This window comes from Saimiri boliviensis, chromosome 3 (genome assembly GCF_048565385.1).
Source record: "Saimiri boliviensis isolate mSaiBol1 chromosome 3, mSaiBol1.pri, whole genome shotgun sequence".
NCBI lineage: Eukaryota > Metazoa > Chordata > Mammalia > Primates > Cebidae > Saimiri > Saimiri boliviensis.
The window spans coordinates 160,160,245-160,173,042 of record NC_133451.1 but is presented as its reverse complement, the minus strand read 5'-3'; the positions used below and the strand labels follow the sequence as shown (position 1 = coordinate 160,173,042).

The 12,798-nt window shown below is 40.9% G+C and overlaps 1 long non-coding RNA gene across 5 annotated transcripts in view; it reads left to right on the top strand.

Annotated features, from left to right (window-relative positions):
* Window positions 1–362: 362 nt before the first annotated feature.
* LOC120367756 (uncharacterized) overlaps window positions 363–12,798 on the top strand; it is a 394,209-nt gene continuing 381,773 nt past the window's right edge. For all 5 annotated transcript variants that reach the window (XR_012517010.1, XR_012517011.1, XR_012517008.1 and 2 more), the window contains exon 1: window positions 363–5,492. This is a non-coding gene — a long non-coding RNA (uncharacterized LOC120367756). The remainder of the gene's footprint in view (window positions 5,493–12,798) is intronic.

Sequence of the window (12,798 nt, the reverse complement as noted above, 5' to 3'; positions counted from 1 at the left end):
TCGCAGCCAATAACATGAGGAGAGGGGGCGGGGTCAGGCCGGATCCCGATTGGGTGTTGACGGGGTAACGTTGTCTCGGATCTCTCCCGCCCCCGCCTTAGGTCGCAGGCCGCGCTCGCGTGCGACGCCCCGCCTACCTCGCCCCACACTTCCCTGCTCTCGCTCCGAGCCTCTCCTAGGTGAAGTAGAAAAGGGGGCGGGTCTGAAGAAAAGCTACGAAGGCCGCACGCTCGCGCTCATGGGCGGGGCGAGACCACAGCGCGTGCGCGAGCTCCTGAGCGCCACGCGCTCTCTTCTCCGTAACCCCTGCGAGAGGTACGCCCCGCCCAGTCGCCTGTCTCTGCGCGTGCGCCCCGGAATCGCTTTCCTTCCCAGGCCTGAGTTTACGTCTGCAAACTCTTGCCTTCTTTCACTGGCCCCTCCCGGGAGCTTCACGTGCGCCTTGGCGGGACGCCCGGCGAAGGGCGCGGGCAGGTGGTTTGTGGGAGGCTGGGGCACAGTTGAACTGCAAGGCGCAAACCGATGAGGGGCATCTGCTTTTCCCCAGTGCGCCGTCGCTCTTGTCGGGAGACCGGCAGCGTGGGCGCGCAGATCAGGAAACGGCGAGCAGTTTTGGCGACCAGCTGGAGTCTTCCTGGAACGGAGAGAAAGCGCGGAGACCGCACCGGGCTTCTCTGGCATCGGGAGTCTACGTGCTGCTCGCGCTGGCTCGCTGCTCTTGTGGAATTTTAAAGGATTTAGACGAAGGGTCTCGTTATTCCTTGAATCGTAATTTCTGCCGCCATAGGGAAGTGGACAGGTTGAGGTGGTCTTTCTTTTTATCATTCGCTCTTTTTTCAGCTTTTGTTTTATGTACCTGGGAAGTCTTTTTAATCTCTCACATCTTTAAAATTCCGGTGTGAAAGTGACCCCTGAGGCCTCATGCACTCAACTCGTTTGACGTGTTCTCTCTTGCCCTTGTCGGTTGTCTTGAGTCTCATAGAATATGTTTGAACTTTTCACTGTCGGTTTTGGAGGAGCCACTGTGGATATTGACGGGGCAAGTGACAGACAGGGTCGACCCTTTTGTAGAGAGATTATATAGCAACCAGGTGTCTGAAGGATTCGAGGCAGGGGAAAGAGTGGGAAAGCAGTTTGTAGGCTAGGGTATTTGTGCGTGAGGTGAGACGCAGAGCTAGTGGAGGCATTAGAGCAGGTGTTGGCAAACATTTTTTTGCAAAGAGCCAGATTATATTTTAAGTCTGTCTAAACTACTCAACTCTACCTTGAAATGAGAAAGCAGCCATAGGCAATGAATGAGTGTGGCTGTGTTCCAATAAAACTTTATGGACATTGAAATGTTAGTGTAATTTCAGGTATCATGAAATATTTTGATTTAAAAAATCATTTAAATATGTAAAAACCTTTTTTTTTTTTTGGCCTTGGAGGTGTGCAAAAACAGCTTGGAAGCCATATTGCTGAGCCCTGCATTAGAGGTACTTGAAGAGCGACGCAATTGGTGATAAGTGACCATATATTCTATCCTTCAATATGGAACACTTTTGGAAGTAAATAGGGCATTAATAAGTATAGCCAGAGAAGAGGAGTTATTAAATCAGTTTATCTCAGGCAAACCTAATTGAATGGTCACCCTAAGGTTAAGGTTTAGGAGAAGTCACAATTGCTTTAGGACTTGGTAACAGAAAATGGGAGGTGCCAGTGTTGGAAGTAGGGAGATCAAAGAAGAAACTGGTTTTGAGGAGTAGATAGCTATAGCAGTCCCAAGAGCCATATACAATTGGGACAGTATTAATAGGAAGGAAGAAAGCACCAGAACCAGGCCACTCCTTATATCTTAATGACCAGAACTGGGCTATTAGCTACACCTAAAGCAGTAACAGACAATGAGTATGGGACATCTGTTATTGCCTAGTGTTTATCTCTCTGGCTTTTCCAGTTCTTATGCAGGACCGTGTTGGGCTTTGCTGGACATTCAGCGTCTCTGGTTCCTTCCAACTAAATATCAGTAGCACACCTCGGGCAGTGCGACACCGTAAAGCAGCCCTTTTCCTCTCCTCCCCCACAGAGGTGTGATGCTTGTTGAGAACCACTGGCTTAGACTCAGGATTTACTTTGGGGCTGAATTATGTGTGTGTAGATTTCTTTTCCAATTGGTTTGGAGGGAAGAGAGGAATTGGACAGTATTAAAGTTGTGTTGTCATGGAAGTGGGGTGGAGAACGTTAGATAGCTAACCAACATTGGCTGCCACGGAAGTAAAAAGTTTTCCTTTATACCCTTGATAAAGTAAATGCCCCGACTTCTTCACAGTTGAAGGCTTCCCACAACCGGAGCTTTTTTTGACTCTCGTTGTAAGCCCCTTGAACTGGGCTAGTTGGGAGTTCTTATTTTCCACCCTAAGTAGCAATCTCTTGTCCCAATAGGATACTCCTGCTTTGAATACCTGAATAACTTTGCAATTGGTGACTTGCTGTCAGTTTTCTCCTACCTCATTCCTATACAAAGGGACTAGACCTGTGTTCTGATTTCCTTTGCTCAGACACCAATCTCCAGGGGTGCTCTGTAATGTAAAGAGAACAATTCAGAAAGCTCAATTGGCACTCAAGGGCCTCCACAAGTCCCTGAATGGTTTCCCTGCCTTCCCCTTCTGCAGCAAACAATTCCTCGGATACTCTCTATTAAATGATACATTTCCCCTGATGATACCTAGTCCCTTGCCCCGTTTATGCTATGTGCATTTCCCACTCTAGGACTTGGCTTATGCTGTTTCCTTCTCATTTCCAGCCATACAGTTTCCATTACCTTTCCATTCTTTCGTTTAATTCTACGTCTACCCAAGGCCTCTAACTGTATCAGCCCACATTAACCTGTCTTCTTTGAATTTCTATGTATTCCTTGCCTATACCATTCATTTTGGCCTTTTATTTTATGTTCTTGACTTTTCTGTTACTGAAACTGTCCTTTGGATCCCAAGATTTCCCCTTTTCCCCTGTGAAGGCTCTTTTTTTGGACTTCTTTCTACCCTCCTTTTTCTCTTTATAAACCTACCTTGCCTAGAGGACATCTACAAGAATCCATCATCTAGATTAGTTTCACCTATCAGCTTTTTTCCCCTGACACTTCATCTATTTACTGATTTACCTGTAATCTCCAGCCTGACTTTTCGCTGGAAGATATTAGTACTAGCCACCAAATATTTTTGTTTCTTTTTCCACACGCATAGTAGATTTAGATTTCCCTACTCCTTTTACCTCAAGAGGGCCAATAAAATGTGATTGGAAATGACTTGTGTCATTTCCAAACAAAAGCTTTAAGATCCTGTAAACATCCTGTTCTCTTTGTTTCTGCCACAGGGATGAAATATTTTAATTATTGTCCCATGACAAAGCACCTTAAATCTTAATGGCTTAAAACAGTCACCAGTTTAGGTTTTGTGGGTTGACTAGGCTCCTGGGCAGTTGTCTGATCTTACTTAGGGTCTGTCTTGTGGTTCCAGCCCGGTATTGTCTGGGGCTAGAGTATTTGGAGACTCGGCTGGGTTGCTAGAATGGCTGAGCCTTTTTATTTACCCATGCTGTTCCAAAGACTCCTGATTCACATGGCTTCTTCAGTAGAGTAGCGTGACTTCTTGCATGGTGTCTTAGGATTCTCAAGTGCAGAAAAGCAAAAACTTCCAGGTTTTATACGTCTTAGGCCTGGAAATGACATATTGTATTGGTAAAAGTGGTCACAGGGACAGCTCAGTTTTAAGGGGAGAGGAAATAAACACTTTGATTAGGGGTGGAGGAAGAGTGACAAAAGAAACTGGCCATCTTTGTTACAAAAATTTTTGTCAACTACAGAGTTCCAGGAAAATGTGGCCATCTTTAATTACTACTCTAATGATATTTCAAATTGTGTAGGCTTCTATCAGCCAGGGTCTCAGAGAAGGGACAAAGTGGAAAAGAGCTCCCAGCTAACACACATAGGTTATGAATAAGAAGTACATCTCTGTTGTTCTAAGTCACTGAGCTATTTGGAGTTGTTTGGTATCAACTTTTGCATACTAACATAAAAACTGGTACTGGAAAAGGGTGATTTTATAACAAAAATCTAAAATATGAGTCACTGATGTATGTAATAATTGTGTTAGAAATATTAGTGGTTGCCGGGTGCGGTGGCTCAAGCCTGTAATCCCAGCACTTTGGGAGGTCGAGGCGGGTGGATCACGAGGTCAAGAGATCGAGACCATCTTGGTCAACATGGTGAAACCCCGTCTCCACTAAAAAATACAAAAAAATCAGCTGGGCATGGTGGCACGTGCCTTTAATCCCAGCTACTCAGGAGGCTGAGGCAGGAGAATTGCCTGAACCCTGGAGGCGGAGGTTGCGGTGAGCCGAGATTGCACCATTGCAACTCCAGCCTGGGTAACAAGAGCGAAAGTCCGTCTCAAAAAAAAAAAAAAGAAAGAAATATTAGTGGTTGGTTCGTAGGCAGTGTCCAGCTCTGACTTACTTATACATTTCCCAGTGAACCTTGCTCAGAAGTTTGCACCATGATATTCAATAAATAATTCTTAAATAAGAGAAATTGTTGTTGTTGTTGTTTTTCTATTTTAGGGAATAGAGAATTTTTTTTTTTTTTTTCCGTATCACGCGTTTCTTGAAACATAGAAGGAGTGCCACGAGTCTGTCATTTGATGCTCTGTTCCCAGTGCCACCAGTGAGTTTCCTGATGTGGAAGTTTGGCTCATGGGCAGCCTACCTTGCTGCTTTCCCTTTCTCTTGGGAGCCATCCTGTTCATGGAAAGTGCGCTTTCTCCTCTGCTACCTCACACAAGTTTCACAGGAGTCTGCTCCTGCCAAGGGAGGCTTGGAGTAAGCTGAACAGCATCAACTCCCTGGGGGAAGGGAAATTTCAGGTTTGGGAGCTAAGTTCACTTCCAGGGAGTGACAAAACCTGTTGTTTGAACTTTAATTTACAGAGTAAAAGAGTTCAGTGTTGGCCATTAATGATTTTGGACTTTAACATGAAGTTGGTACTGATTACTTTGGGCCATAATTTAGAAGCACAGAGTGATTTAATCTCTAAACTTTTAATTTCTCTGTGGAAAATTAATATTGGGAGAGGGTCAAAATCAAATTGAGGTTATCTTGTTGGTTCTTAGTTATTTAAGTATTTGATCATGTTTTAGAAATTCTGATAACGCTGGACAAGCTGACAGGACATAGTTTGAGATGGCTGTAGAACACATTGTGACTTACAGCCTTGGGTACAGAATAGCATTGGAACTGATTTAACTGATATGTTGTTCTGACCCATTCAGGGCGTTTTGGGGACAGAATCTACAGTTTACCAGTGGCCCCAGAATGTCCTACAAAAGAGGTGAAATCAGTATTGGAGAAGTGGCCTTATGAAGATGGGAGCAGGACTACTCCATTTGACGGCTGACTTCACACCCAATGGAATAACCATATCCCAACCTGATCTCAGTGGATAAGCCCGTAGGGTTAAGGTAATGGTTTTCATACTCTTGCTGACACACCCCTGAAGTAGTTTTTAAGTTGACATGTAAAATATTTTGACCTTAGTTGCAAAACATGTAATTTTTTACGTAATATAAATGTGAATATTTTAAAATAAAAAGTGTTATGCCACTTAAAATGCAATCTAAATGAAGTCTACATCCATAGAAAAGGAATACTCACCGTCATTTATTTTCACAGAAATTTTACATTATACCTTTTCCTATTTGAATTTATATTTTCATTCTACTTCCCTAACAGAATTTTAATATATTTTGTGCCCAAATGTATTTGCTTGCTTACTCTGTTACTCTTTTCCACAATAAAAAGTTGTTTATAGTCCGGGTACAGTGGCTCACACCTGTAATCCCAGCACTTTGGGAGGCCGAGGTGGGTGGATAACCTGAGGCCAGGAGTTCAAGACCAGCCTGGCCAACATTGTGAAACTCCGTCTCTACTAATAATACAAAAATTAGCTGGACGTAGTGATGCATGCCTGTAATCCCAGCTACTCGGGAGGCTGAGGCAGGAGTATTGCTTGAACCTGGGAAACAGAGGTTGCAGTGAGCTGAAATCATGCCCTTGCACTCCAGCCTGGATGACAAGAGTGAGACTGTCTCCAAAAAAAAAACGAAAGTTAATAATTAAAAAAAATTCCTTATGACTATAAGGTTCTAAGCATCAAGAATTTCTTTTGAATTATTATTACATTTATTGTTAGTACATAATGATCATACCTACATTATAAATTTTTACAAATAATTACTCAAGAGAACTAAAATTTTACTGGAAGTATATCTCTTAACGAAGTGAATGGAGTGCCCTTCTCAATTAGTTCATGTATTTATAGGTAAATGTAACTTTTTGCTAGGCAACAAAATGGGAAAATATGTTGGGAGATAATTAGGTGCAGGGCTTACAAAGGTGAATAAATGATTTCTGTTAAATGTGTTATTTTCAATAGAAAACAATATATCTAATAAATATAAGTCTATTACATAAATTGTAGGAATGAATAATGAGGTGAGAAATGTTTAACAAATAACACTGAGCAGACATATTTGGGTAAAAAAATGAATATAGATTTACTGTATTCAATAATCTTTTGGCAAAAATTGATTGGAATATTTTCTCCTAAGGTCTGAATATCTGTTCAAGAAAATAAGAATCATTAACTTTTTAGTTATATATGTTCCTTTTTCACGTACCATTGATCTGTTGAAAGGAACTTTGGAATTTTTTATATCCTTTTCCTTGAAATCATTTGGAATGTGCAACTGAGACACAGGAGAATGAGATTTTGCATCAAGTGCTCTCATTACAGAGAAGGTGTACCTTATAGCTAATTGGTATTTCCCAGAATGATTTTCACAAATCTTGCGTATCCTAATTCCGAGATGTATATGTGGAGCATGTAACCTGGCTCTGAGTTTGTTATCTGGATGAAATAGGATACAACCTCCTTTAGTGTTTTTCTTTGCTCTCTCAGCCACATTCTTTGACATCATCAGGCAATGGAAGAGGAAATATTATTAGACAAAAATTAGCACAACCACTGCCTTTGCCCCAGTATGTCTACACTCAGAACACGTCAACGCAGACAAAAATACCCAGTTTCTAGCACCATGCTTTTCTCTTAGAAATATAGATAAGGAAAGTCAGGGAATCCTCATGTAAGTTTATTATACCCTTATTCAATCAAGTATTGATTTCAAGACAGTATTTCGAAGTGTTCCTTTGTATGATGCCTTAGAGTTTTTTTTGTACACCAGAGCAATTTGGTATAGAAGGATCTGGGATGGGTAAGAAGATGCCTGTCTTTTATAAGTGTGAAAAAAATGATTTTTTTTTTTTTACTTGTCACTGACTTGAAGCTTAAAAAATGATTTTTAAAGGGAGTTGTAAAAATAGAATTGATGTGACATCTCAACCTCAGTCATGTTTCAGGCAGCTCAATTTTGGGAAAGAATAGGTGAAAGTTCAATAAATGGAATAGATTTCCTTAAAATTTTCTATGCCTGTATTCTCCTTAGCAAGTACTCATGTAATCCCAGGGTAGACGTATGCCAGTTTGAAGACTTCTAAGTTAAGAGAATACAATTGAGTGGGGAAATGTGATACAGTTACAGGGTTTCCTGTTAACACTCCTGGCCTCTTGGGTCACCCCTTCCTCTTCTCTATGAAGTAAGATACTTGATGGTGAGAAGCTCTGTGAGAAACCTTGGCCCCTTTCACCAGTCTTACTCTTGGGCCAGGCGTCTCTCAGGAATCATGCCTTCTGGCCTATTTCTTCGTGCTGTAGATTATACAGGGATGGGCCTGTGTAGTGAGTGAAGGGGAGGATTGCAGTTGCCCTGCACTGCCAGTCAGCACCTCAATGTAGGCCTGCCTCACTCATCCCACAGTTTGGTGTTGGGAGGCCCCTTGTTGCCACACAGTCTCCAGCATCAGCTTTGTCAGTAGGTGTGGTAGTTTTCAGTTGTCTAGTCTTTTGTGTTAGATTGAGTTATGTACAAGTCTGCGAAACATATACAAAATATTAACTAGCTTTACTTTGTTATGATTACTGAGTGAAAGTTCTCCAGTAGAACAACTGACTTTTTGCAGCATGCAGGTGCAGGAATTTCTGATAAGAAGAAGCAAAAGATCATAACTTTGATTCTTTATTTTCTTTTCTCTCCAATATCCAATCCAGTCTCTCAGCTGGTTTATACCTTGGTGGGAAAGAGGAGTGTGGTTTATTCCCAAACCCTAAATACTCTCGGTCCTTAACAGTACTGTGCATATTAACACAATAAATACTGTGAATTTTCCTAATTCTTCTTGGCCATGAGGATATGTTCAATCCTGCTTTCCCCCTCTAATAATATTTTGTATACATTTTATAGATTTGTACATAGTAATAAGTGTATTTTCAAAATGTTATTTTCTAAGAGTCTATTACTGGGTAATATATATAAAGCATGAAAAGAGTTAAGTTCAGGAGATAGAAAATTGCTCTACAGCCTTAAACAGTTTGTTCTTCAAGATTCACTATTGCTAGAGTTTCACAGAAGATGAATGAACACATTAAGGGTTGACTGTAAGGAAGTCACTTGCCATTCTGTTTCTTCCTGTGCTGTAAGTGACCTGGCTTCCTAAGCCTTGGTTTAACATTCATAAAACAATGATATGAAACACGGCCATCATAGGAGAAAATAAGACCAAAAAGCAAAATAAACAAGTGATTACTGTGATAGAAGCTCTGCACCTATAGATCTCTAATAGTTTACAGATATAGTGCTTTTTAACGGGTGTACAAATCAATGTTGTTTTATAAGTGCTTGAGTCTTTAGAAAATGAGCTGCTTTTCAGATTGCGAAAGAACAAAAAACCTCAGAAGCTAAAAGCCTTACTTTAATGGAAATAAGCTGTTTTTGAATCCTCTATAATAAATTGGCACACATAATTCAAGTATTGTGATGCAGAAGCAGAAGTTTTGACTAGCTTTACATTGTTGTGGTTACTGAATGAAAGATCTCCAGTAGAACAACTGACTTTTAGCAGCTTGCAGGTATAGAAATTTCTGATGAGAGAACCAAGAGATCAAAACTTTGATTCTTCTTTTTCTCTTCTTTCCAATATCCAATCTATCAAGTTCCATTGGCCCTCAAAGATATATCCCAAATCTGACTGACCACCTACCATGTCTACAGCTACTTTCCTTAGTGCAAGCCATCAGCAGCTCTCATCTGAACCATGACAACAGCTTCTTGATTGGCGTCTTGGTTTCGACTCTTGCCTTCTCAGAATTCATTCTCCGTTGTTAGCCATTTAACAATATAAATCAGACTCTATCACTTCCCTTCCTGTATTTCACTGATATCTTTGCCTTGCAATTAGAATAAAATCCAGACTCCTTATCATGGCCTATATGATTTATTCTATACCTTCCTTACTCATTACGATCCAGTCATACTGATTTTCTATCTTTGCTCGAATATTCCACCCTCATTCCTACCTTAGAGATTTTGCATTTGCTCTTCCTCTAGGTCTGGAATTCTCTACCCCATTTCTCATGGCTGACTTGTTCTCTTCACTCAAGTCTCAGCTCAAATATCCTCTCCTTTGAGAAGTCTTATCCTGACCACCTGTTTAAAGGGCTCTCATCTTCTCTCCTCCAACTTTAACTCTTCTCTATCCTGCTTAATTTTCTTCATACCATTTAGTGCTATGTGAAATAACCTTATTTTTTTAACATGTTTATTTTCTGTCAGCCCCTAGTAGATTGTGATTTCATGGTGGTAGAGCTTGTCTATCTTTTTTACTGCTCTATCCTCAAAGCTTAGAACAAAGGTTGGCATATGGTGGGGATTACTAAATATTTGCTGAATAAATCAAGGCCCTGATATACCCAGAAAAGGCCTTTCAAGAGGTTTTTATTAGACAAATTTTTCATTGCTTAGAGTTGTGACCCTTTGTTTTGAATGCTAAGAAATCTGCTTTTGCCAGGACATGGTAATTTTTTTTTTTTTTTTGAGACGGAGTTTCCCTCTTTTTACCCAGGCTGGAGTGCAATGGCACGATCTCGGCTCACCGCAACCTCCGCCTCCTGGGCTCAGGCAGTTCTCCTGCCTCAGCCTCCTGAGTAGCTGGGATTACAAGCATGTGCCACCATGCCCAGCTAATTTTTTTTGCATATTTAGTAGAGACGGGGTTTCACCCTGTTGACTAGGGTGGTCTCGATCTCTTGACCTCGTGATCCACCCGCCTCGGCCTCCCAAAGTGCTGGGATTACAGGCTTGAGCCACCGCGCCCGGCCCAGGAAATTTTTTTTCTCCAGGAAAGAAATTTCGTGAACTGAGTTATAAGATTGACATATAAAATCCCTATGCCAATTTATTAGTTTCTAGTGAGCAAGATAACTGTGACATGGACATGATGTGTTGAAAAATTTCTGCCTATGGGCTGACATATATAGGACAGTGAATTAAATCAGAAAGTTTTTTGAGAAACATTGAATTCTAGAAAGGGAAATTAGTTAGATAGCTCATATATTTAAAAGCATTCATTTATTTCACAAATATTTCAAGATTTCTGTCTTTTATGTTCTGTGCTAGGTGTCCAGGAGTCAACAGGGAATCATATCGAGTACTGGTCCTTAAAGATTTGGAATCTGAGTTGGTGAGGCCGGCTGACAATAAGCTGACAATTATAATTCAATTTATAAAACAATTTTTTAAGGATAATTGTAGGGTGATACGGGAGAATCTAGATGGGGAACTGAGCCTTGGGGGACTGAGGTGAGCTCTGAGGAGTTAGTGTGCAGCATTAGGAGGAAGGGCACTGTGTGCAGAAGCTGTGACCTGAACAGAGGTCTGGACCTGGAGAGGGCAGAGTTTTCTAAGAAACACGAGTAGTTGAGCGTGGCGGCAGTAAAGAGCTGGAGGGTGAGGTGAGAAGGCTGCAGATAAGGCTCATGGACTTAGGTTTGGACTTTATGCCTATGCAGAGTGAAGAGGAGCCACTGAAAGTTTTGTTTCAACGGGGAGGTGGAATCTATTTTTCCGGTTGCCAGAACACAGCTGATACTTTCTATTCCTTCCTAAGAACTTTCCCCAAGTATCTGGCTAAGGTCTATGCTCTTTTCCTCAAGCACATGACCCTTCCTTTATACATATTCTCCAGCCTTATATCCTACTGCTGTGCATCACATGCTCTATGCTCCAGATGCACCAAACTTCTCGGTTTCCAGATTTACTCCCTGTCTTTAATTATGCCTTTGTGTCCCCTGCACTTGTGAAGCATGCTCATCTACCCCACTTCCAAAAAATGTTACTGAATCATTTTTCCCAAAGACAAAAGTAAGACATGTTCTTTTTAACAAGCTGAGGAACACAGAGATGTAGAAAGAAAAAGTTAAAACTTTCTCCTTTCCTCTCACCACCAATACCGCACACATACACATACGGAGTCCACTGTATAAAACCATTTCTTTTAACCTAAGTAGGTTCATGCTATTTTGTGCTGTGTCTCCATCTCTCAACAAATCTGCTGGACATCACTAGCACCTCTGGATGCCAGACCCTGTGCTTCACCTCATTTACCCTGCAACTAGCGTGGCACTGTTGTCCCCAGTGGGTAGACAAGGAACTGACATGTGATGAGTTTGCCGAAAGTTGCACAACTAGTGATTGTAGGAGCAGCAACTTGAACTTGGGCAATCTGGCTTTTGAGTCCAAAGTGCTACAACTGCCTTTTACTATCTCCCAAATTAGTGCTATTTTTGTTCTTTTTAATAATGTCACAATATTCATATGGATGTCTGGAATTTATTCAATTATTTCTCTTGTTGATGAATGTTGAGGTTGTTTTTTGCCACTGCATAAAATGCCTCAATATGCAGTTCTCCAAAGTGGGATTTGAGATCAAAGAACATACTTATTTTTATTAGGCATGGCCAGATTATATTCCAAGGATTATGTAGCCCAAGCAACATAGAGCTGTGTCTTTTTCCTTATATTCCTACCAGTCCTGGGTGATGCTGATATTTTTCTTTTCTTTTTTTTTTCCTGGCCGTGTGATTAGTAAAAACAATACATCTTTATTTTGATTTGCATGTTTTCTGACTACAGGTGAGATTGCGAATTTTTCTGCATGTTTTTGGGACATTTGCATGTCCTGTTTCATGATTTGCCTATTAATTTCCTCTCCTACCTATTTTTTCTGTTGGGTTGTTTGTCCTTGATCATTTTTGGTGGTGGATGTGATATGTGTGTATGTGGAGGGATATTTATAATATAATAAATAATTTTAACCCTCTCCTTGTCTATATTCTTCCATCTTTTGAATTTGTTGTGGGATCTTTTACCTTATAGAAGTGTTTGCTTTTTATGTGATCAAATTGGTTAGTCTTTTCCTTTTGGCTTTCCTTGAATTCACGGGTGTTAGATATCTCTGTTTATTAAGGATTGGGATACTTGGCCAAGACTCTCCCTGGAGGTGCTTGACGGGCTTTGATAACTTATTTCTCAGACTCTTTTATCTTTGTTTCTACCTCCCAACTCATTCTGAGAGGTCTTCTTTCTTGGAATTTGTTATTACATTCAAGTAAACTAAAGCAAAGCCTGTCTGGCCTGGGAATCATTTGTCATTGTAAAAGTGTGTTTGCATGTCTTTTCTCTGAGTCACTGGGTTTTAATTTTCTGTTTCTCTCTCCTTGTTTTAAGGAGTAATAATCATGCTCCTTCTATTTTGTTTTTGAGCCATCTTCAGCCTTTGAGTCCTTAAGCTTTTTGGAGATAGTCGAGAAGGGAT